At 32.4% G+C, this 21,998-nt stretch overlaps 1 non-coding gene across 1 annotated transcript; it reads right to left on the bottom strand.

The window, feature by feature from the left end:
- Positions 1-4,861: 4,861 nt before the first annotated feature.
- Positions 4,862-4,968, bottom strand: LOC139895286 (small nucleolar RNA R71). Its single transcript, XR_011775744.1, has one exon. It is a non-coding gene; the product is annotated as a small nucleolar RNA R71 (small nucleolar RNA).
- Positions 4,969-21,998: the final 17,030 nt, after the last annotated feature.

Below are 21,998 nucleotides of genomic sequence, written 5' to 3'. Positions count from 1 at the left end.
ATAGAAGACAAAAGCAGGGGCTTTGAAATATAAGGGAAGATATAAAACCCAACAACCACCCAAAAATTATAAACCGTATATATCGATGCATATAGCAATATAAAGAAACGGAAGAACTAAAAACACTATAAAACCGAGAGTATAGTAGAAGTAAATAGATTCTTCCGGAGGCAGATGAAAAAGAAGAACGACAGATATGAAAGTGAGGAGTATATCGAGAATCAGTACTGGATGAAGCATATTGACAAATACTTTAAAATATGAGTTGAGGGAGAGAGAATAGAAGGTGTGAGTTGTAAGGAAACGAAGGAGGTGGATTTATAGTGAAATACCCGACAGAGAAATCAAGATGGATTATCGTATTAATTCTAAGAGAATCATAATCTCCTTAATCACCGAAGCATCAAATCCAACATAGATTACAAATATTTTCTTTAAATTCGGAGATCAATTGTGATGACGTCAAAAGATATGACGAATCACTATAATCTTATTTCCTTTATTTACGATAACTTCCCTCATACGCTTTAAGTAATCGAATTATTTTATCCATACTTCTTAGACATGATAAAACTTCATAATCGTCATAATAACATTCTCATTGTTAGCCATAATGACCTCTATCAAATTTCGGGGACGAAATTTCTTTAACGGGTAGGTACTGTGACGACCCGGAAATTTCCGACTAAATTTAAACTTTATCTTTATATTATTCTGACATGATAAGCAATGTTTGTTAAGTTAAATCTGATAATGCTAAAAACGAACATATATTTCATAGCATTATTCCTCAAGAAAGACAAACTTTTAGTTGCAATTGTTCTATTTACAAGTGATATTCGTTTAAATAATAAAAGGTGAAGACAAAAGACAGATTCGACGAATTGAAGACGCAAACGACCAAAAAGCTCAAAAGTACAAAAGACAATCAAAAAGGTTCCAATTATTGATAAGAAACGTCTCAAAATTACAAGAGTACAAGATTTAAAACGCAAAGTACAAAATATAAAATTGTACGCAAGGACGTTCGAAAATCCGGAACCGGGACCAGAGTCAACTCTCAACGCTCGACGCAACGGACTAAAAATTACAAGTTAACTATGTATATAAATATAATATAATATATAATTAATTATATTAATTATATATATATTATATTTATAAATAAACCGTCGGCAGAGAAAGACTCCAAAGTGTGAGCTGGAATATCAAACTCCGCGACTCGCGGAGTTTGAAGGCAAAATATGCCGCGAGTCGCGGAGCCCCAAATTTCAACTCTGGCTATAAAGCAAACCGAATTCTGATCATTTTTCATATTCTATTTCTCTCTTCTCTCATATATACGATATATATATATATATATATATATATATATATATATATATATATATAATTTATATTTTAATTTTAATTTTAATTATAATTCTAATAATAAGGGTATGTTAGCGAATATTGTAAGGGTGTAAGTCGAAATTCTGTCCGTGTAACGCTACGCTATTTTTAAATCATTGTAAGTTATGTTCAACCTTTTTATATTAATGTCTCGTAGCTAAGTTATTATTATGCTTATTTAAAACGAAGTAATCATGATGTTGGGCTAATTACTAAAATTGGGTAATTGGGCTTTGTACCATAATTGGGGTTTGGACAAAAGAACGACACTTGTGGAAATTAGACTATGGGCTATTAATGGGCTTTATATTTGTTTAACTAAATGAAAGTTTGTTAATGTTAATATAAAGATTTACAATTGGGCGTCCCTATAAATTACCATATACACTCAATCGGACACGATGGGTGGGGTATTTATATGTACGAATAATCGTTCATTTAACCGGACACGGGAATGGATTAATAGCCACTAGAATAATTAAAACAGGGGTGAAATTACATTCAAGGGTAATTGGTGTAATTGTTAACAAAGTAGTAAAACCTTGGTTTACACGCAGTCGATAACCTGGTGTATTCATTAAACAAAGTATTAAAACCTTGTTACAATTCGAATCCCCAATTAGTTGGAATATTTAACTTCGGGTATAATAATAATTTGACGAGGACACTCGCACTTTATATTTATGACTGATGGACTGTTATGGACAAAAACCAGACGGACATATTGAATAATCCAGGACAAAGGACAATTAACCCATGGGCATAAAACTAAAATCAACACGTCAAACATCATGATTACGGAAGTTTAAATAAGCATAATTCTTTTATTTCATATTTAATTTCCTTTATTTTATATTTAATTGCACTTCTAATTATCGCACTTTTAATTATTGTTATTTTATTTAATCGCACTTTTAATTATCATACTTTTTAATTATCGCAAGTTTATTTTATCGCACTTTTATTATTCGCAATTTCATTATCGTTATTTACTTTACGCTTTAATTTAAGTCTTGTATTCATTTTTAATATTTTACATTTGGTTTTAACTGCGACTAAAGTTTTAAAATCGACAAACCGGTCATTAAACGGTAAAAACCCCCCTTTATAATAATAATATTACTTATATATATATTTGTATTTTTATAAAAGTAAACTAATATAGCGTTGAGCTTTGTTTAAAGATTTCCCTGTGGAACGAACCGGACTTACTAAAAACTACACTACTGTACGATTAGGTACACTGCCTATAAGTGTTGTAGCAAGGTTTAAGTATATCCATTCTATAAATAAATAAATATCTTGTGTAAAATTGTATCGTATTTAATAGTATTTCCTGCTAAAATTAATAACTATTTTATATACACCTCGCATAACATCAAGTATTTTTGGCGCCGCTGCCGGGGATTATCTTAAAAGCCGGAAGCGCAACGCTAATATAAAAAAAAAAAAAAAATTTAGTTAACTTTTATTAAAATTCGCTTTTGTAAAAATACGTTTTAATTATTCAAAAATATAAAAAGAAAAACAAAAATATAAGTATTTTTAAGATTTTGTTAAATATTTAAGTTTTATAAGTTTCTTTATCTTTATTTTAATTTATAAAAATATAACTTTTATTAAATATCTTTTATATATAGAAAAAAAAAACAGAAAATAGAAAATAAATAAAAAATAAAGAAAAAAACGCGTCGAATATTCAAACCTGTCAGCTGAATTTCTGAACCCCGCGAGTCGCGGGGTTTGATGTATTAATTACCGCAACTCGCGGAGCCTTTCTGACAGGCGACAAAAAAACCCTAATCCTGCATTAATTACGGGTTATTATTAATTATAATTATTATTTAAACCTAATTATTATTATTATTATTATTAGTTTTATTTTTACTTTTACTTTTTATTTAATTTATGTATTTAGTATTAATTAGTTTTATTAAATTGTAAAATTAGTAGTTTTATTAAATAAAATAATATAAAAATAATATTTTTATAAAAATTGTACTTTTTACAACTTTTTATATATTTTTATATTTTGTCCCTTTTTAATCATTGTAGCGTAATATTTGTATTTTTAGCTCATATTTAATTTTAAACTTAGTTTTTGCTATAGTTATTTTTACTCCTAGATTTTTAGGCTTTGCCGTAGAATTCCTTAAGTGCTTTTTCTTTAGACTAAGATTTAGGTGCTTTAGAATTTTGCGACGCCTTTTTAAGTTTTAGTTTCTTTTTAAGTTATTTCCATTTGGGATTTAGTTTTTCCTTGTAAGCTTTAATATTTTTAGACCTTTTACTATGTATCAATTATCATTCCAATTAGTAATATCAATTTGCGATTATAATTTTAAGTTAGTTGTAGTAATAAGGTTAGGTTAGTCAACTATTTTTAAGTTTTTATAAGTTTCTTTTATTTTTCCGTCACCTTTTATTTTTCAACCATTTTTTCTTTTTCGACCTTTTGCGACGAACTCTTTTTCTCTCTTATTTCTCGCTATTCTAGTTTTAGGACATAGATTTTTATTCTACTTCTTATCTAAATTTCTTAAAATTACGAAAATTTATTTTGAGTGGTTAAATTGATAGACATCAAAATTTTCTGGTTCGTAGTAATAGTTGGATTTGTACGTGGACCGGGTTATTGGAGCCAAACAGTCCTCAATTATATTGAGACCAAACAAATCCTGCCCCTCTGCTGCATCTTTTGGCTATTCGAAACGTGGGCAAAATCAGAAAAGTCTATTGATTGGATAACTTATTATAATTTTTCTTTCCTTTTAAAAACTAATAGGATATTCAGTGAATGCACCGAGCAAGACGTTCACCACCTTTTGTACGTTCACCACCTGTAACTAGATCAAGACATTTAGCAAATATTGTCGCCGTTGATTTTTCTTTAGAATCGTCATCTAGTCGAACAAGAACTCCAACTCAAATTTCCGATAATCCATCTTTTGAACCCGACTTCACAATTAAGAACCCGGAGCATATTCAAGGACAATTCCAAGATCTTGAACCACTAATTATTCCTCCTGAGCCACAAACCATTAAATCAGAATCCTCTAGTGATTCGTATTCAACAAATTCAATTATGGAAGTAACGGAACCTCTAAGTATGGAAGATCGAATGAGAGCCACACGCACGGGCCAAGGTCACGCCATTATTAAGCCAGAAGTTAATGCGCCAGATTATGAAATCAAAGGACAAATTCTACACATGGTAACTAACCAATGCCAATTCAGTGGTGCACCGAATGAAGATCCTAACGAACACCTTCGTACGTTTAAAAGAATTTGTACACTATTCAAAATCCGAGAAGTGGAAGATGAGCAGATCTATCTCATGTTGTTTCCTTGGACTTTAAAAGGAGAAGCCAAAGATTGGTTAGAATCGTTACCTGAAGGGGCGATTGACACATGGGATGTCTTAGTTGAAAAATTTCTTCAAAGATTCTTTCCGGCATCTAAAGCCGTGAGACTTCAAGGAGAAATTGTTACGTTCACACAAAAGCCAAATGAAACATTATATGAGGCGTGGACAAGATTCGGAAGGATGTTGAGAGGATGTCCTCAACACGGTTTAGACACTTATCAAATAGTACAAATATTCTACCAAGGTGTCAACGTTGCTACACGAAAAGACATCGACATAACAGCTGGTGGTTCCATTATGAAGAAAACTGCAACTGAAGCTTACAAAATTATTGATAACACAGCCTCCCACTCGCATGAGTGGCACCAAGAAAAAGATATTTTTCGTTCATCTAAAGTGGCTAGAGCCGATTCTAGCCATGACTTTGATTCCGTTTCAGCAAAAATAGATGCTTTCGAAAGACGAATGGAAAAGATGAATAAAGATATTCACGCAATACGAATCAGTTGTGAGCTATGCGGTGGACCACACTTATTGAAAGATTGTCACATTGAACCAACATTGGAACAACGAGAGAATGTTTCCTATATGAACCAAAGGCCTGGAAATAATTATCAGAATAATTATCAACCGCCAAAGCTAAACTTCAATCGAAATCAAAACATTCTTTACAATCCAAAAGGACCCGAAAATAACTGGTATAACCAACAAGGTCCGAATAACCAACCAACTCAAAACAACACTTTCAATCAACAAAGACCTGGCTTATATAAACCACAACAACAAACCGAAGAGAAAAAGTCAAATATGGAAGACGTGGTATTCAAGCTAGTTGAATCTCAAACACAATTTATTGAAACTCAAACCCAAACGAACGAGAGATTTGATCAGTCATTAAGAACTCAACAAGCTTCCATTTTGAATCTAGAAAAACACGTAGGTACTCTTGCTAGCATGATGAGTGAGAGGGAACAAGGAAAGCTACCAAGTAATACTGAAGTAAATCCTCGGAATGAGAATGTTAATATGGTTTCAACGAATTCTGAAAAACCAGCACCAGAAGATGGGAAGGTTTTAGATGAGAGTAACAATGAAGAAGTTACACCACCACCACCCGAGTATGTAAAGCCAGTGGTGGCACCATACAAACCACCCATCCCGTTTCCAAGAAAAGGAGTTGAGTATGACCAAGTAATAAGTAATAAAGATTGTGATACTTCTGGAAAGAAGAAGAAGAAAAAGAATAAGAAAGTACAAGAAACAAAAGCCGTAGAAGTAAACCTGGTGAAGACAGTTCCACCAAAACCTCCACCTAGGGTAGGTGATCCGGGTGAATTTATTGTTCCCTGTCTACTTAGTGATTGTGTCATGTATGATGCACTAGCAGATTTAGGTGCAAGTGTAAGTGTTGTGCCTCTTTCATTATATAAGAGATTAGGAGTAGGTAAGTTAAGTCCAACGGATATGAGTGTTCGACTCTTTGATCAAACCATTAAGCACCCAGTTGGAATTGCTGACAACCTACCCGTTCAAGTAGGCAATTTAACCTTTCTAGTCGAATTTATTGTCATTGACATAGAAGAGGACCCAAACATTCCTCTAATTTTAGGTCGGCCATTCTTAGCGTCCACCAAGGCGTTATTTGATGTAGGAAATGGAAGAATGACACTTAAAAGTGGTGACAAATCGATCACCTTTATGATTCGAAAGTCTAAATCTCCACCAGCCAAAACCGTTGAACCAGTAAAAACAATTGGTAAGAACCATGTGTTTTTACCAACTCCAACGGTAATACTTAGCAATAATGAAACGCCTAAGTGTGGGGAAAATGAAGTAACACCTAATGATGACATGATAACAAAGAACCCCATTGTTGATACGAAATTAAATGATCCCGTTATTAATAGTTCAATGAAGAAACTTATTAAACGGATTCGCGATGCTAGAACCAAGGGGAACTTTAAGTTATGTAACCGGTTAGTATCCAATCTATCACCTAAAGAAAAGGAGAAACTAGTTGAAATTGTGGAAATTACACAGGAATCCGACCAATGGCTTAAAGAAAAAGTCATGGATATGCAAGTTGATTATGGACCAAGAGAAATTAACGATGAAGTTAATCACAATTTTGACACCACGGCTACCTAAGTGTGGGGAGATTCAAATGTTCTAAAAAGAAAATGCTATCTAGAGTTAGTTGTTCTGTTCTCGTGTAGTTCTTGAAAATAGAACCCGAATGGTCTTTCCCTAGCAGACCCAAAAGAACTAGTCTTCTCCCCCCATTCTGAATTTTTATTTTTTTTAGGTTTTTACGAAATGAAGACTGCCTGTGAACTAAACCATGGTCTAATGCTACACGCTTTGATCACTAAACGTAATAATGACATACTACCGAGTGAAATAGTATCAGTAATCAGAGAAAGAATGGACGGAGTTAGAAAAGAATCCAGATGCGAAGATAATAAGTTACAATTTGGTAAAGGAAAATCAAAATCCGCAGCGAAAAGAAGAGCACGACACCTAGAACGATGTCACAAATGCGGAAAATGGTCACATGGAGGTAAATGTTCAAATAATCAAACCTATTCAAATACCGAATTTATTACTTTATGAAGAGACGGACCGTTCATATGTTTAGAAGAAAAGACACTGAATGCTCGAGGTTACGCCTATGTAGCCATGGAAAATCAATTAAACCGACTATCTTATGAATGGAATAGATCATATAACTAAGAAATCTATTTCACAGGTATGTCTGTACAGTTTTTATTTTTATTTTTATTTTTAACCTTTTGATAATAAACGCTAATTTGTTCGCTAAAAAGTATTAAATTGGTATTAAATAAAATTAGGTTTGGCGACCGAAATTATTGATATCATTCAAAAATTTATTACATCACTGCGAAATTTAACGTTTATTCTTAAGGTATAAATATCTTTAATCAATCAAACCAAAATATTTCAAAAATTCGTCATGAGTTAAATTAGGTCTTGGAACCGAAAATACTTTACCGAAAAGAGGGGCGCATATTTTTGATAATATTTGATTGATTAAAGTGGGATAAAAAGACAAAAAGATTTTTAATTTTATTTTTACCATGTTTTTAATCTTAATATTTAAATCTTAAATTAATATTGTAAACTTTGTAAAAACAATATATTTAAAATTGTAAATATTTGAAAAATTAATATAAGTTTGATATGAATTTATAAATTTTTAAATTAAGTTTGGTGTGAACTTTTAATTTTTAAAATATAAATTTTTAATTTTATGCATTTCAAATTTTAAGTTTGGTGTGAATTTTTAATATTAATTTTGAATTTTATATTTAAGTTGTGTGAATTTAAAAACAAAAATTTACTTTATCTCATTAAGTTAAGAATATGATTTTTAAAATTCGTCGTAAGTTGAAGACTAGGTCTTTGAACCGAAACTGCTTTACCCAAGGAAGGGACGAGAACTTTTATTATCATTATTTTTAATCTTATTGATTTAAAGTATGCCAAAAACATTAAAAAAACCCAAAAATCTTAGCTTTTAAAACAATCGCTACAAAAAGACAAATTTTAAAATTTTGTCGAAGGACGGACTAGGACATCGATCCGAAACGACCTCGTCCTAAATAACAAGGGAAACAAAATTTTAAAATTAATTACTTAATTGTTTTAATAAGTTAATGATTATATAAAAAAAAAAAATAAAAAATACCAAACTCCGCGAGTCGCGGAGTTTGGAGTGCATTTCGCCGCGACTCGCGGAGGGACCGAAAATCAGAAAAAAAATAAAAAGAGCTGAACGATCAGTGCACCACACAACTCAAACACTGCGAAAAATAACAGCGAAAATAGCTGCGAAAAACCCGAAAAACACCCCCAAAAATCCCAATTTTTAACCGTTAATCACCAAATTTTTTGCTAAAATCATGTTGAGAAGGATGCTATCTAAGAATTACTCAAGAAAAACGGTAAATTTCTACACCTAAACACCATTTAATTCGAAATTAAGTGTTATTGAGCTATTTTTTCCCCAATTTGATTTTGATGCTTTTTAGTGTAATTAGGCTTAAATTATTTATGTATTATGCTTGTATAACCTAGATTGATGCTGTTTAACATGATTAGAAGCCTTAAACTTCAAATTTTGAGTAATCTAGGGTTTGTGTTCTTGAGCAATTTGGGGCTTTTTGATATAAACAGGTTATGGCCGATTTTTGTCATGAATTGTTGCTAAATTGAGTAGTGTAACATGTCTAGGTAGTTAAATGATCCAAACTTTGAGCCTAAACATGATTTTGAGAATTAAAGTGGACTTTTTCAAGTCTAAAATTCATGAACTTGATTTTTGAAAGATAATGCCATTTGAGACTTGTTTAATTGCTAGTAATGATTATTTTGACATGTTATTTGAGTTGAATGCTTATGAACTTGGCGAAAATTTTCGTATATGCTTATTTGAAAAAGTGTAGATTTGATAAAAATGTGAAAATGAGCTTAAGTTTGATATAAATTGATAATGTCATTGTAATTATTTTGATTGATGATTTTGCTGACACTAATGCATATTTGGATGCACAAAAATTGTGTTTGATGTGTTTTGCAGAATGAAAGGGGTGAATCTTCATCCCAAGCCCGCAATGCTCCTGCTGAGAATTTGGAACAACAGGAGGTGGATAACTACTACAAGCAGGATGTACCTCATCCAGTCATGACCTTTTCCGATATGCACTTGGAAGAGTTGCACCCGAACCTGAGATTTGACAGACTTTGGATAGATTATCCAAAATATCAACGGGGTTTGCATACTCTTCACTCTAAGGTTGTTGAGGTACCGAGGGTCATAGAATGGGGACCCTTAGAAGCTGTAGAATTGGCCGGGCCAATTAGGGAATTACTTGTACAGAGGTATGGTAATTCTTCTTTTAATGACTGGATATGTTTATTCACCATACGTAGACCTGTATATAAAGTATGGTGTGAAGAATTGTTATGTAGTATAGAGTTGAATGATCGGGTAGCTAGTTTAACCGATCGTTCTTTTATTAGATTTTTGTTAGGCGGTTCGATGCGCCACATGTCTTTACTGGACATGGCTCAGGCTTTACGTATATATACGCCTGAGGAGTTAGCGTCTGCCGATTGTAGAGGATTGATACTAAACGGTAGAAAGATAGATGAAAATTTTGATACACACGGTGTGTGGAGTCAAATGACAAGCCATCACCGTTTCAAAGGGGGAAATTACTCTTATTTGGATATAGATAGAGCCGAATTAAGAGTGATACATAGGTTTTTAGCTAATTCGATTACAAAAAGGGGTAAGAACAAAGAAAAAGTAAATGAACAGGATTTGTTTTACCATATGTGTATTCGAGACCCACAAAGCGCTGTAAGTATACCATATTGTGTGGGTTATTATTTATCAGCTATGGTTCGGGGGATGCGACCACATAGCATAATAGGAGGTGGTATTTTTATTACTTTGATTGGTGAATATCTCGGTGTGGATATAAGTCGGGGGGGGATTATTACTAGAAGAGCTGGAACCCCGCGATACTATAGGTTTAAATGTATACCATGGTGCGAAAGTTTTGAAGAGGCGAAATAACGCCGCAGTACGATACCATGGTAGACATCCACAGGTGGAGAGAAACCAGCAACAAGGTAATGTAGGAGGGGGGAATGAGATGCAAGAAATGCATAGGTTTATAGCTTCTCAGGAATACGAAAATGCTAGACAGAGAGCATTTGAAGATTGGCAAGTTCATCAGAACCAGATCATAGCTCATTGCCAACATATAGGTAGAAACTATATTCCTACACCGAAACCCATCTTCCCTCCTTGGTCTATAGAGATGCAGCCACCATATCCTACGTATGACCCTGCCGAAGCATTCTATAGCACTTATGGTTATGCCTGGAACCCCTATTGGTACCAATATCATCCTTAGTTTACTTATTATTATTTTTTTTTTTTTGTAATTTTTAATTATTGATACATTTAAAATTTTTGTTAATATTGTAATCATTTTTATAATTATCTAACTTTTATTCTTAGATTTTAATAATTTTTGAATGTGGGGTAATATACCAAACCTCAAAAATAGGTATATATGTTTGCAGTTTATCTTATGTACACAACAGGGTAAAACAACGCATTTTCAAAGACTGGCATTAAGTTCAGCAAAAGCAACTAATTTTGACGACAAGATGCAAAATATATGTGAAATAACAACAAGACGGAATGAACAAATGATGTGCACCATTTATCATTCAGCAAACAAACGCCAATATATTTGGAAACTTTGGTAAAAATTTAATCATTTTCACACAAATCACCCTCAATAATTTAAATTGTTACTGATTTCTTGCAAATGAGGGCATTGCAAGATCTTAAGTGTGGGAAGGGGTTAAAATCTTTCGGATTTTAAAAATTTTTACTTTAAACACTTGGTTACCATTAAAAATACTAGTAAAGCAGTAGTTGTATTAGAATCTAGTGCTCTCTGATAAAAAAAGAACAGCCCTAGTCTTATATACTGACTACCCAATTCTAGTAAAATTTTTCAAAATTTTCAATTAAATGAACTCAAATCATGTTTATACATATTTATGAACGATAAAACTAGGTTTTAACACCAAAATTATTGTTACCTCGGAAAGGACATAAATTGAGAAACAAACTAAAATGTTAAAATTCATTTAAAATGCAATAGAGGACGATAAAAAGGAAAATAAAAGCCAAGTGTGGGAAAATTTACCAAGTTATCTTAAACATATGTCACATATATCTGTAACAAATAACTGAAAATACTTTTGCTTTGGACTAAACTAAACTGTTTTACCCGATGAAAGAAAAGAAGAGATGGATCTACACGATGAATCAATTCCATCATTAAAAGGAAGTAAAGTCTTCCGAATAAGACACGCGCTTCTTGATTTAGGTTATGAAGTTGTCGTCCAGACCAGCTGTAGGTTGACGAAAAATCTAGAAAAGTCATCTCTAAAATCAGCAGGAAATCCACGGATCTCAGCATTAAACAGGGTCGCCAAGTGGTCAGATTTATCCTAACCATGAGAAGGATTTATCTCGTACAATGGGGGGGCACCGTGCAAATTAGCTTGATAAGACTAATGAATCAGATCCCCAGAAAGGATAATCTCCTTAAAGATTAAAAATCAGCTTTTAAGACTGATATTACTCAATCCTAGAGATTGACCTTAAAGATTGAGAATTACAAACTCATGGAATTCAATGATATCTAAACTCGAGCTTGAACGAGAAAATATTTTGATCAAAATTATAAACCGATTTGTTTTCTGAAAACCCTATTTTCAATGCGTTCATTACCATTGAACGTAAAATCCTAGGAATTCACCTGGAATTCATTAGGTCACCTGAACTAAATCGGGTGTCAACCGTAAGAACGGTGGTTGCATAGTGGTCAAAGACAGGACCTTGTGCCAGACCGAAAAATTATAAGGGTGAGCTTTACTATTGCTCCTACCAAGGATAGTAATTGCGTCCGACACGTTATAGACCATAATCAAAAGCATGTCACGGGACATTGCCTTAACAGTTGCTTGTTCAACGCTTTCCTTTACAATCGGACGGTAGTTTACCGAAAGGTAATATACGGGACAAGTAAACTGGACGTGTTGCTTCCCTAATACAAGGTTAGCAAGTGGGTGACACAAAACAGCAAGTTTTGAGCTAAAACTTTCAATTCTGAAACACACCAAACCCACAAAAAAAAAAAAAAAAAAAATATTTTGCAAACACCGGTAAAGGGTTATCCCGGAAAACTTATCTAGGGTAAAAACTAGATTTAATTTTCAAAAGATCAAATGTTTTCATAAAGATCCAATTTCCTTAATGGATCTAAATTTTTATAGTCATGTGGGACTGTAAACCATATCGTTACTACCATTGTTTATACCGCCGTATAGAAATCACTGATGTACAAAGTGTGAAGAATAAAGAAGTGATTCTAGTATTTCAAGACAATATTGCTTGAGGACAAGCAACGCTCAAGTGTGGGAATATTTGATAATGCTAAAAACGAACATATATTTCATAGCATTATTCCTCAAGAAAGACAAGCTTTTAGTTGCAATTGTTCTATTTACAAGTGATATTCGTTTAAATAATAAAAGGTGAAGACAAAAGACAGATTCGACGAATTGAAGACGCAAACGACCAAAAAGCTCAAAAGTATAAAAGACAATCAAAAAGGTTCCAATTATTGATAAGAAACGTCTCAAAATTACAAGAGTACAAGATTCAAAACGCAAAGTACAAAATATAAAATTGTACGCAAGGACGTTCGAAAATTCGGAACCGGGACCAGAGTCAACTCTCAACGCTCGACGCAACGGACTAAAAATTACAAGTTAACTATGTATATAAATATAATATAATATATAATTAATTATATTAATTATATATATATTATATTTATAAATAAACCGTCGGCAGAGAAAGACTCCAAAGTGTGAGCTGGAATCTCAAACTCCGCGACTCGCGGAGTTTGAAGGAAAAACATGCCGCGAGTCGCGGAGCCCCAAATTTCAACTCTGGCTATAAAGCAAACCGAATTCTGATCATTTTTCATATTCTATTTCTCTCTTCTCTCATATATACGATATATATATATATATAATTTATATTTTAATTTTAATTTTAATTATAATTCTAATAATAAGGGTATGTTAGCGAATATTGTAAGGGTGTAAGTCGAAATTCTGTCCGTGTAACGCTACGCTATTTTTAAATCATTGTAAATTATGTTCAACCTTTTTATATTAATGTCTCGTAGCTAAGTTATTATTATGCTTATTTAAAACGAAGTAATCATGATGTTGGGCTAATTACTAAAATTGGGTAATTGGGCTTTGTACCATAATTGGGGTTTGGACAAAAGAACGACACTTGTGGAAATTAGACTATGGGCTATTAATGGGCTTTATATTTGTTTAACTAAATGAAAGTTTGGTAATGTTAATATAAAGATTTACAATTGGGCGTCCCTATAAATTACCATATACACTCAATCGGACACGATGGGCGGGGTATTTATATGTACGAATAATCGTTCATTTAACCGGACACGGGAATGGATTAATAGCCACTAGAATAATTAAAACAGGGGTGAAATTACATTCAAGGGTAATTGGTGTAATTGTTAACAAAGTAGTAAAACCTTGGTTTACACGCAGTCGATAACCTGGTGTATTCATTAAACAAAGTATTAAAACCTTGTTACAATTCGAATCCCCAATTAGTTGGAATATTTAACTTCGGGTATAATAATAATTTGACGAGGACACTCGCACTTTATATTTATGACTGATGGACTGTTATGGACAAAAACCAGACAGACATATTGAATAATCCAGGACAAAGGACAATTAACCCATGGGCATAAAACTAAAATCAACACGTCAAACATCATGATTACGGAAGTTTAAATAAGCATAATTCTTTTATTTCATATTTAATTTCCTTTATTTTATATTTAATTGCACTTCTAATTATCGCACTTTTATTTATTGTTATTTTATTTAATCGCACTTTTAATTATCATACTTTTTAATTATCGCAAGTTTATTTTATCGCACTTTTATTATTCGCAATTTCATTATCGTTATTTACTTTACGCTTTAATTTAAGTCTTGTATTCATTTTTAATATTTTACATTTGGTTTTAACTGCGACTAAAGTTTTAAAATCGACAAACCGGTCATTAAACGGTAAAAACCCCCCTTTATAATAATAATATTACTTATATATATATTTGTATTTTTATAAAAGTAAACTAATATAGCGTTGAGCTTTGTTTAAAGATTTCCCTGTGGAACGAACCGGACTTACTAAAAACTACACTACTGTACGATTAGGTACACTGCCTATAAGTGTTGTAGCAAGGTTTAAGTATATCCATTCTATAAATAAATAAATATCTTGTGTAAAATTGTATCGTATTTAATAGTATTTCCTGCTAAAATTAATAACTATTTTATATACACCTCGCATAACATCAAAATCTCAAGGATTTTAAACTATGTTTATACATTCATTTAAACCTCGACCAAATTCCAATGATTCACGAACCATTAAATAAACATATATGAATATGTATGTATATGTGTATGTGTATATGTTATAAATTGAAAATGTCAACAAAGTATTTAAAAGTATAATGCTTTATATGAACGTATTTGTTTCAATATGATTATCGACGAAATTAAAAAATATATATTAAATGATTGAATTATCAGAAACATTGAATTATGATTACAAGTCTCTGTTGAGAGGTCCACTATGATTTGAGAAATCTTCCTCTTAACGATATTCGGAATAATTTGTAAAGCTATTTATAAATAAAAATAAAAAGTGTCATTTACGAAAGTTAGACAAAAGCTAGTGGAGAATTGGTTTCCATAATATTCTATTAATCTATTTTCAAACGTACAAAAACGTTTTCAGTTTAAAAAGAACTTTATTATTAAAACGTATATAACTTTTATAAATATCTAGAATCACTTTTGACAACTCATTACTTAACCAGTATAATAAATATAACGATATTTATATTTTATTTCATTAAATATATATAACGATTTAAATTAATATTATATATATTTATACACGTATTATACATACATAGTTTTTATACTTTTACTATACTTTAACTTTACCTTTACTTTACTTTTACTTTACTTTAACTTTAATAATTTACTTTAATAATTCATACTTTAATAATTCACTTTAATAATTTATACTTTAATAATTCACTTTAATAATTCATACTTTAATAATTCACTTTAATAATTCATACTTTAATAATTCACTTTAATAATTCATACTTTAATAATTTACTTTAATAATTCAAAAATCTATTATAAATAGAATTCAATAGGTTTCATTATTTAATAGAAACTTGAAAATATATTTCTCTAAACTCTCTCAATCGATTTACACACATATATATATATATATATATATATATATATATATATATATATATATATATATATATATATATATATATATATATATATATATTTGCTCTATATTATTTCAAGATATTATTAGTATACATAAAATATTACGACGGAGTGATTTCAAAATAGTTTTTTGAATGATTTAAAGCTAAGAAAATTATGGGTTATAGCTATGGAGGTGATGGGTATGGTTCAGGGGTATGCTCGTGAGGTCAATCTAGTGTTTATCATCTCTGTTGCGTCTACATACTTTCCTGCAATATTGAATCTCAATATTGATACGTGAGCACTCATAACTTAACTTTTATATATCAATAGTGTATCCCTGACTAGTGCTCGAGTATATAGGATTATGCATGCTTGTACATTCGATATTGTCCTTAGATAGGTTTGTTGAATCCTGAATTAGATACATATGCTACTGAGATAGGGTATATGATATGCATGTCATTGGAAAGCTAGCGAAAAATTAAGAACTTTTCATTTAGATATCGAATGGTTTCGATGAACGGATTTGAAGTTATAGTCAACTGAATTTTAGTATTATTGTTAAAATGATTATTATTACTATCGTCGTTATTATTTTAATAGAAATATCATTGTTATTATAAAATATCATTATTACTATTATGTTAGTATTATCATTTTATAATAACATTTTTAGTAAATATAAATATTGTTATTTTTTTATAGAATAATAATAATTATTATTACAAAATAATACAACTTTTACTTATTATTATGATCAATATTATTTTATCAAATAAATAGGGGAAACAAAGATATTTTTCACCACGTGTAATATAATTACATTAATAATACTTACCACTATAGTTTTAAGATATTAAGTGAACTTTATAAATTTTACTACTTAAGATATATAGAAGTATATTTTATCATATATAAACGTTAATATAAATTGTTATTAATAAATGACTTTTATTATTATAAAATCTAATAAATATATTTAAATATATAAAACGACTATAGTTAAGTTATATAATAAACACGTATAAATTTTAGAAGTCATTTTGGGTCAAGTTGACTTTTGTTGACTTTTGCATATTAGTCTCGAGCATTAGGATTGTGGTACACTATGACTTGACCAAAAATTGTTAGACAAATATTGACCAACATATAAATATATATAATTAATATAGGTTCGTGAATCCGAGGCCAACCTTGCACTTGTTAAATGACGTTATATGTATTTTTACTACGAAATACAGTATGGTGAGTTTCATTTGCTCCCTTTTATATATATTTTTGGGACTGAGAATACATGCGCTATTTTTATAAATATTTTACGAAATAGGCACAAGTACTAAAACTAATTCTACGTGGGTTTAAACCAGAAATATACCCTTAGCTTGGTAACATTAAACTACTTGTCTATGTACGGTAGGCGCGAATCCTAAAGATAGATCTATTGGGCCTGACAAACCCCATCCTGACTATGGGATGCTTTAGTACTTCGAGGTTATTTTAAACACACCTGATCTGGTGTACTTCAGAGGGTAAAACATGAACGTTAAGGCTTGTTACCGGGTGCCTACAACTTATAGAATACTTTTATACACTTGCGAGTGTACATATATTTATAAACGAAAATCTTGTGGTCTATTAATATATTGAAATGATTGTTATGATAAACCTATGAACTCACCAACCTTTTGGTTGACACTTTAAAGCATGTTTATTCTCAGGTATTAAAGAAATCTTCCGCTGTGCATTAGCTTATTTTAAGGATATTACTTGGAGTCATTCATGGCATATTTTGAAAGACGTTGCATTCGAGTCATTGAGTTCATCAAGATTATTATTATGTCAATTATAGTTGGATGTATTATGAAATGGTGTGCATGCCGTCAACTTTCATTGTAAAGAAAGTTTGTCTTTTAAAAACGAATGCAATGTTTGTAAAATGTATCATATAGAGGTCAAATACCTCGCGATGTAATCAACTATTGTGAATCGTTTATAATGTATATGAACGGGTCCTTTCACATGGCCAGCTGGGGAGACTCAAAAGTCTTTGTTTTTTTATGCCGACGGTTTTTAAATATAATATAATATATATATTAATTTTAAGAATTAATTATATATTATATAATATTCATGTGCATAGTTGACTTGTAATTTTTAGTCCGTTGCGTCGAGCGTTGAGAGTTGACTCTGGTCCCTGTTCCGGATTTTCGAACGTCCTTGGTACAATTTAATATCTTGTACTTTGCGTTTTGAATCTTGTACTCTTGTAATTTTGAGATGTTTCTTATCAATAATTGGAACCTCATTGATTGTATTTTGTACTTTTGAGCTTTTTGGTCGTTTGCGTCTTCAATTCGTCGAATCTGCCTTTTGTCTTCACCTTTTATTATTTAAACGAATATCACTTGTAAATAGGACAATTGCAACTAAAAGCTTGTCTTTATTGAGGAATAATGCTATGAAATATATGTTCGTTTTTAGCATTATCACTACTCAAAGCGTCGGCTACCACATTTGCCTTCCCCGGGCGGTAACGCATTTCAAAGTCGTAATCATTCAATAATTCAATCCACCTGCGCTGCCTCATGTTCAGTTGTTTCTGATTAAATATGTGTTGAAGACTTTTGTGGTCAGTATATATAATACTTTTGAACCCATATAAGTAGTGCCTCTAAATCTTTAATGTAAAAATAACCGCGCCTAATTCCAAATCATGCGTCATATAATTCTGCTCGTGAATCTTCAATTGTTTAGAGGCATAGGCAATTACCTTCGTTCGTTGCATTAATACACAACCGAGACCTTGCTTTGAAGCGTCACAATATATCACAAAATCATCATTCCCTTCAGGTAATGATAATATAGGTGCCGTAGTTAACTTTTTCTTTAACAATTGAAACGCTTTCTCTTGTTCATCCTTCCATTCAAATTTCCTCCCTTAATGCGTTAACGCAGTCAAGGGTTTTGCTATTCTGGAAAAATCTTGGATGAACCTTCTGTAGTAACCAGCTAGTCCTAAATTTTGGCGTATATGCTTTGGAGTTTTCGGGGTTTTCCATTTTTCAACGGTTTCAATCTTTGCTGGATCCACCTGAATACCTTCTTTGTTCACTATGTGACCGAGGAATTGAACTTCTTTCAACCAAAATGCACACTTTGAAAACTTAGCGTACAGTTTTTATTTCCTTAACAACTCTAGCACTTTTCTCAAATGTTCTTCGTGCTCTTGGTCATTCTTTGAGTAAATAAGTATGTCATCGATGAAAATAATGACAAACTTGTCAAGGTATGGTCCACACACTCGGTTCATGAGGTCCATGAACACAGCTGGTGCGTTAGTCAACCCAAACGGCATAACCATAAACTCGTAATAACCGTAACGCGTCCTAAAAGTAGTCTTTGGAATATCATCCTCCTTCATCCGCATTTGATGATACCCAGAACGTAAATCAATCTTCGAATAAATCGACGAGCCTTGTAGTTGATCAAATAAGTCGTTGATTCTCGGTAGTGGGTAGTGGTTCTTGATGGTAAGTTTGTTCAACTCTCGGTAGTCGATACACAACCTAAATGTACCATCCTTCTTGTTGATAAAAAAATAGGAGCTCCCCACGGTGATGTGCTTGGTCGAATGAAACCACGCTCTAAAAGTTCTTGTAATTGGCTATGAAGTTCCTTCATTTCGCTAGGTACGAGTCTGTATGGAGCACGAGCTATTGGTGCAGCTCCCGGTACAAGGTCTATTTGAAATTCAACGGATCGGTGTGGAGGTAGTCCCGGTAATTCTTTCAGAAATACATCAAGAAATTCTTTTCCGACGGGAACATCATTGATGTTCTTTTCTTCGGAATTGATTTTCTCGATGTGTGCTAGCACAGCATAGCAAGCTTTTCTTATTAGTTTTTGTGCCTTCAGGTTACTAATAAGATTTAACTTCGCGTTGCTCTTTTCTCCGTACACCATTAAGGGTTTTCCTTTTTCTCGTATAATGCGAATTGCATTTTTGTAACAAACGATCTCTGCTTTCACTTCTTTCAACCAGTCCATACTGATTATCACATCAAAACTCCCTAACTCTACTGGTATCAAGTCAATCTTAAATGTTTTGCTAACCAGTTTAATTTCTCGATTCCGACATATATTATCTGCTGTAATTAATTTACCGTTTACTAATTCGAGTAAAAATTTATTATCCAAGGGTGTCGGTGAACAACTTAGTTTAGCACAAAAATCTCTACTCATATAGCTTCTATCCGCACCCGAATCAAATAAAACATAAGCAGATTTATTGTCAATGAGAAATGTACCCGTAACAAGCTCCGGGTCTTCCTGTGCTTCTGCCGTATTAATATTGAAAACTCTTCCATGGCTCTGCCCATTAGTATTCCCCTAATTCAGGCAATTTCTACTAAAGTGGCCCGGTTTTCCACATCCAAAACAAACTATGGCGGTGTTATTGGCTCCGACATTATTTGTTCCTTTATTTCTGTTATGCATTGGTCCGTAGATTTCGCACTTCTTCGCGCTATGACCATTTCTTTTACACCTGTTGCAAAATATCATGTAGAACCCCAGGTGATGCTCTTTACATCTTTGGCATGGTTGTTTTTGGTTTTTGTTGCCATTGTTGTTATTGGGATTGTTATTGTTGTTGTTGTTATTGTTGTTGTTGTTGTTGTTGTTGTTGTTGCTGTTGTTGTTGCTGTTGTTGTTGCTGTTGTTGTTGCTGCTGTTGTTGTTGTTGTTGTTGTTGTTGTTGTTGTTGTTGTTGTTGTTGTTGTTGGGACGGTTATTGTAGTTGTTGTTGGGACGTTTGTTGAAGTTGTTGTTGCGATTAATGTTGCGGTTATTGGGATAGTTATTGCGATTGTGGTTGTGATTGTTGTTGTTGTATTGGTGACTCTTGTCATTGGTTTCTTCCCACTTTCTATTGACTTGTTTCATGTTAGCCTCTTCGGTCACCTGCTCTTTAATCCTTCCTTCGATCTGGTTCACTAATTTGTGAGCCATTCGACTTGCCTTTTGTATGGAGGCGGGCTCGTGTGAACTCACATCTTCTTGAATTCTTTCCGGTAACCCTTTTACAAATGCGTCGATCTTCTCTTCTTCGAACGTTCTGGGACACAATAGGCACAATTTTGTGAATCGTCATTCGTACGTGGTGATATCGAAACCTTGCATTCGTAATCCTCTAAGCTCTACCTTAAGCTTATTGACCTCGTTTCTGGGATGATTCTGCTCATTCATCAATTGCTTAAATGCTGACCATGGTAGTGCGTAAGCAGCATCTTGTCCTACCTGCTCGAGATAGGTATTCCACCATGTTAACGCCGTACTTGTGAAGGTATGCGTAGCGTACTTAACTTTATCCTCTTCAGTACACTTACTTATGGCAAACACAGATTCGACCTTCTCGGTCCACCATTTCAATCCAATTGGTCCTTCGATTCCATCAAATTCCAAAGGTTTACAGGCAGTGAATTCTTTATAGGAGCATCCGACACGATTTCTTGCGGAATTAGTTCCACTACTAGATCCAGAGTTATTGTTATTTTGCATCACAGCCTGCACTGCGGCTATGTTCGCAGCAAGGAAAACACGGAAGTCTTCCTCACTCATGTTCAAGTTCGGACGAGTCACCTGTGCCATTTCCTTCAAAAATAGCCAAAAGAATTGAGTTAATCATATAGAATTTAAGAGTAGTCAATAGTATTTCATAGCATAATATGAACTTATTTATAAAAGCTTTTTCTTCATATTAGCATTTTATAGTTTTAATTCGGGTAGTACCTACCCGTTAAGTTCATACTTAGTAGCTATTATACAATTCAACTACTACGATTCTATATGAAAAACTTTTTACAATAATATTTCCTGTTCAAACTTTATACAATATTTTACAAACTTACAATACCGCTATTATACATATAGAATGAAATATAGCACATAATAACTTTGCTACTCGACAGCTATGAAGGCAATTCTAGTTAATACACAAGTTGTTCAGCAAAAGAAATAAAGACACGTAATTCATAAGTCCAGAAACAAGTCATGCATTCAGGTTTTACTAAGACAATTTCCCATCCTTGATCTTGTGGAAAGTAACCGTTATGACCATTGGCTAGGCAGCATGTTGTAATGTCGTCAAAAGGACGAGGGTTTCATAATGTCCAACAGCCCCATAATAATCTAAAAACCTTGTTTCTCATCCCAACTACTGAATCCGTCACTTGTGGGAAGGTTTTAT

The sequence above is a fragment of the Rutidosis leptorrhynchoides genome, chromosome 2 (genome assembly GCF_046630445.1).
Source record: "Rutidosis leptorrhynchoides isolate AG116_Rl617_1_P2 chromosome 2, CSIRO_AGI_Rlap_v1, whole genome shotgun sequence".
Lineage (NCBI taxonomy): Eukaryota > Viridiplantae > Streptophyta > Magnoliopsida > Asterales > Asteraceae > Rutidosis > Rutidosis leptorrhynchoides.
Note: the sequence above shows the minus strand (reverse complement) of the source record. Positions and strands in the feature narration are given on the sequence as shown.